Raw genomic sequence first — 4916 nt, 5'->3', positions numbered from 1 at the left:
GCTGATGGTGAACCCCTATACAAAGCTTGCCATGGAAAGGGGTAAGAAGGATTGAGTAGAAGCAGTAGGAGAGCAGGCGTCCTTGAGCCATGCAGCATCTCCATTCGCTTATCTGAAATTCCCACCAATGAATCTGCATAAGTCTTCTATCCTTTTTACTATCTATTTTCTTATTTTTATTTTCGAAAACCCATAAACAAATTTAATCTGCCTAACTGAGATTTACAAGGTGACCATAGCTTGCTTCATACCAACAATCTCTGTGGGATCGACCCTTACTCACGTAAGGTTTATTACTTGGACGACCCAGTACACTTGCTGGTTAGTTGAACGGAGTTGTGGATTCAACCAGTGCCATAATAGAAGCCTTCATCTCAAAATAGTTAGAACATGGATCACAATTTCGTCCACCAAGTTTTTGGCGCCGTTGCCGGGGATTGTTCGAGTATGGACAACTGACGGTTCATCTTGTTGCTCAGATTAGGTAATTTTCTTTTCAAAAATATTTTTCAAAATTTTTCTTTTGTTTTTCGTTTTTCCTAACTTTATTTTCGACAAAAAATTAATAAAAAACAAAAAATTAGAAAATCATAAAAATAAAAAATATTTTGTGTTTCTTGTTTGAGTCTTGTGTTAATTTTTAAGTTTGGTGTCAATTGCATGCTTTTAAAAATTTTTCTTGCAATTTTCGAAAATCTCATGCATTCATAGTGTTCTTCATGATCTTCAAGTTGTTCTTGACAAGACTTCTTGTTTGATCTTGATGATTTCTTGTTTTGTGTTGTTTGTTGTTTTTCATGTGCATCTTTGCATCCATAATTTCCATGCATTAAAAATTTCTAAGTTTGGTGTCTTGCATGTATTCTTTGCATCAAAAATTTTTCAAAATAATGTTCTTGATGTTCATCATGATCTTCATAGTGCTCTTGGTGTTCATCTTGACATTCATAGCATTCTTGCATGCATCTTGTGTCTTGATCCAAAATTTTCATGTTTTGGGTCATTTTTGTGTTTTTCTTTAAAAATTAAAAAATCAAAAATATCTTTTCCTTATTTCCCTCAAAATTTTCGAAATTTTGGGTTGACTTGGTCAAAAATTTTTAAAATTAGTTGTTTCTTACAAGTCAAGTCAAAATTTCAATTTTAAAAATCTTATCTTTTCAAAATCTTTTTCAAAAATTATATCTTTTTCATTTTTTTTTACTTTTTCGAAATTTTCAAAAATCTTTTTCAAAATATTTTCAAAATATTTTTCTTATCTTTTATATCTAATTTTCGAAAATTAACTAACAAGTAATGTGATTGGTTCAAAAATTTGAAGTTTGTTACTTTCTTGTTAAGAAAGGTTCAATCTTTAAGTTCTAGAATCTTATCTTGTAGTTTCTTGTTAGTTAAGTAATTTTAAAAATTAAATCTTTTTCAAAATATCTTTTTCTTAAAAATCTTTTTATCTTTTTATCTTATCTTTTTCAAAAACTTTATCCTTTTCAAAATTTGATTTCAAATCTTTTATCTAACTTCTTATCTTCTTATCTTTTTCAAAATTTGATTTCAAATCTTTTTCAATCAACTAACTATTTAACTTTTTGTTTGTTTTTTTTATCTTTTTCAAAACGAACTAACTACCTATCCCTCTCTAATTTTCGAAAATATCTCATCTCTTTTTCAAAAATTCTTTTTAATTGTTTTAAATTTTAATTTTAATTATATTTTATCTTTAATTTTCAAAAATCACTAACCACTTTTTCAAAATCATTTTCGAAAATTTTCTATCTCTCCTCTTCTTCTATTTATTTATTTATTTACTAACACTTCCCTTTCTTCTTCTACTAACATAAAGGAATCTCTATACTGTGACATAGAGGATTCTTCTTTCTTTTCTTGTTTTCTTCTCTTTCATATGAGCAGGAACAGGGAAAAAGGCACTCTTGTTGAAGTTGATCCAGAACCTGAAAGGACTCTGAAGAGAAAATTAAGAGAAGCTAAATTAAATTATTCTAAAGGTAACCTTTCAGAAATTTTCGAACAAGAGAAGGAGATGGCAGCCGAAAATAATAATAATAATAATGCTAGGAGAATGCTTGGTGACTTCACAAAGCCAACATCCAAGTTTGATGGAAGAAGCATCTCCATTCCTGCCATTGGAGCCAATAACTTTGAGCTTAGGCCTCAACTAGTTGCATTAATGCAACAAAACTGCAAGTTTTATGGACTTCCATCTGAAGATCCTTATCAGTTTTTAACTGAGTTCTTGCAGATCTGTGAGACTGTAAAGACGAATGGAGTTAATCCTGAAGTCTACAGACTCATGCTTTTCCCTTTTGCTGTAAGAGACAGAGCTAGAATATGGTTGGATTCACAACCTAAGGATAGCCTGGACTCCTGGGATAAGCTGGTCACTGCCTTCTTGGATAAATTCTTTCCTCCTCAAAAGCTGAGCAAGCTGAGAGTGGATGTTCAAACCTTCAAACAAAAAGATGGTGAATCCCTCTATGAAGCTTGGGAAAGATACAAGCAGTTGACCAAAAGATGTCCATCTGACATGTTTTCAGAATGGACCCTATTAGATATATTCTATTATGGTCTCTCTGAATTTTCGAAAATGTCATTAGACCATTCTGCAGGTGGATCTATTCACCTGAAGAAAACACCTGAAGAGGCTCAAGAACTCATTGACATGGTTGCAAACAACCAGTTCATGTATACCTCTGAGAGGAATTCCGTGAATAGTGGGATACCTCAGAAGAAAGGAGTTCTTGAAATTGATGCTCTGAATGCCATATTGGCTCAGAACAAGATGTTGACTCAACAGGTCAACATAATCTCTCAAAATCTGAATGGATTGCAACATGCATCCAACAGTACTAGAGAGGCAGCTTCTGAAGAAGCTTATGATCCTGAGAACCCTGCCATGGCAGAGGTTAATTACATGGGTGAACCTTATGGAAACACTTATAACCCATCATGGAGAAATCATCCAAATTTCTCCTGGAAGGATCAACAAAAGCCTCAACAAGGCTTTAACAATGGTGGACGCAATAGGCTGGGCAATAGCAAGCCATATCCATCATCTTCTCAGCAACAGACAGAGAATTCTGAACAAAACACCTCTAATTTAGCCAATATAGTCTCTGATCTGTCAAAGGCCACTTTCAGTTTCATGAATGAAACCAGATCTTCCATTAGAAATTTGGAAGCACAAGTGGGCCAGCTGAGTAAGAAAGTTATTGAAACTCCTCCCAGTACTCTCCCAAGCAATACAGAAGAAAATCCAAAAGGAGAGTGCAAGGCCATTGATTTAATCAAAGTGGCCGAATGCATAGGGGAGGAGGAGGACGAAAATCCTAGTGAGGAAGACCTCCGGGGATGTCCTTCAAGCAAGAAGGAGTTTCCTATTAAGGATCCTGAGGAATCTGAGGCTCATACAGTGACCATAGAGATTCCATTAAACCTCCTTCTGCCATTCATGAGCTCTGAAGACTATTCATCCTCTGAAGAGGATGAAGATGTGACTGGAGAGCAAGTTGCTCAATATTTAGGAGCTATCATGAAGCTGAATGCCAAGCTGTTTGGTAATGAGACTTGGGAAAGTGAACCTCCCTTGCTCATTAGTGAACTAGACACTTGGATTCAGAAAACTCTACCTCAAAAGAAACAAGATCCTGGCAAGTTCTTAATACCTTGTACCATAGGCACCATGAGCTTTGAAAAAGCTCTATGTGATCTGGGATCAGGGATAAATCTGATGCCACTTTCTGTAATGGAGAAGCTAGGGATCATTGAGGTACAACCTGCCTTGTTCTCATTACAATTGGCAGACAAGTCCATGAGACAAGCTTATGGAATAGTAGAGGACGTGTTAGTAAAGGTTGAAGGCCTTTACATCCCTGCTGATTTCATAATCATAGACACTAGGAAGGAAGATGATGAATGCATCATCCTAGGAAGACCTTTCCTAGCCACAGCAGGAGCTGTGATAGATGTCAACAGAGGAGAATTAGTCCTTCAATTGAATGGGGACTACCTCGTGTTTAAAGCACATGGCCATCCCTCTGTGACAGAAGAGAGTAAGCAGGAAGAGCTTCTCTCAGTTCAGAGTCAAGAAGAGCCCACACAGTCAAACTCTAAGTTTGATGTTGTGAGGCCACAACCAAACTCTAAGTTTGGTGTTCAAACTCCATATCCAAACTCTAAGTTTGGTGTTGGCAACTATACAACATTGACCTGATCACCTTGTGGCTCCATGAGAGCCACTGTCAAGCTATTGACATTAAAGAAGCGCTTGTTGGGAGGCAACCCAATTTTATTTATCTAATTTTATTTTATTTTGTTTTAGTGTTATTTTTGTGTTTAATTAGGTACATGATTATGAGGAGTCACGAAAAAATAAAAAAAAATTAAAAACAGAGTCAAAAACAGAAGAAAAAAATTTTTCACCCTGGAGGACGCACGGGCTGGCGTTCAACGCCAGTAAGGTGCATCTGGCCGGCGTTCAACGCCAGAACAGAGCACCATTCTAGCGCTGAACGCCAGAAACAAGCAACAACCTGGCGTTAAACGCCAGGAAGGTGCACAGAGAGGACAAACTGGCGCTGAACGCCAGAAACAAGCATGAAACTGGCGTTCAACGCCAGAAACATGCATTACATGGGCGTTGAACGCCCAGAACGTGCATCAATGGGCGTTTGAACGCCAGAATGATGCATGAAGGCATTTTACATGCCTATATGGTGAAGGAATGGTATTTCTTTTCACCTCAGGATCTGGGGACCCCACAGGATCCCCACCTCAGGATCTGTGGACCTCATAGGATCCCCACCTACCATATTCCCACCTTACCTCTTAATCCTATTTTTGTGATTTGCATCCCCCATGTCACAAATCCCAACACTCCTCACATCAACCCACTCTTCCCC

At 36.8% G+C, this 4916-nt stretch overlaps 1 non-coding gene across 1 annotated transcript; it reads right to left on the bottom strand.

Annotated features, from left to right (window-relative positions):
* Nucleotides 1-2440: 2440 nt before the first annotated feature.
* Nucleotides 2441-2544, bottom strand: LOC112805034 (small nucleolar RNA R71). The gene has a single exon (XR_003203647.1). It is a non-coding gene; the product is annotated as a small nucleolar RNA R71 (small nucleolar RNA).
* Between the last annotated feature and the right edge of the window lie 2372 nt (nt 2545-4916).

This window comes from Arachis hypogaea, chromosome 5, assembly GCF_003086295.3.
Source record: "Arachis hypogaea cultivar Tifrunner chromosome 5, arahy.Tifrunner.gnm2.J5K5, whole genome shotgun sequence".
In the NCBI taxonomy this organism is placed as follows: Eukaryota; Viridiplantae; Streptophyta; class Magnoliopsida; order Fabales; family Fabaceae; genus Arachis; species Arachis hypogaea.
The sequence above is the reverse complement of the archived record's forward strand: the minus strand, read 5'-3'. Positions and strand labels throughout refer to the sequence as shown.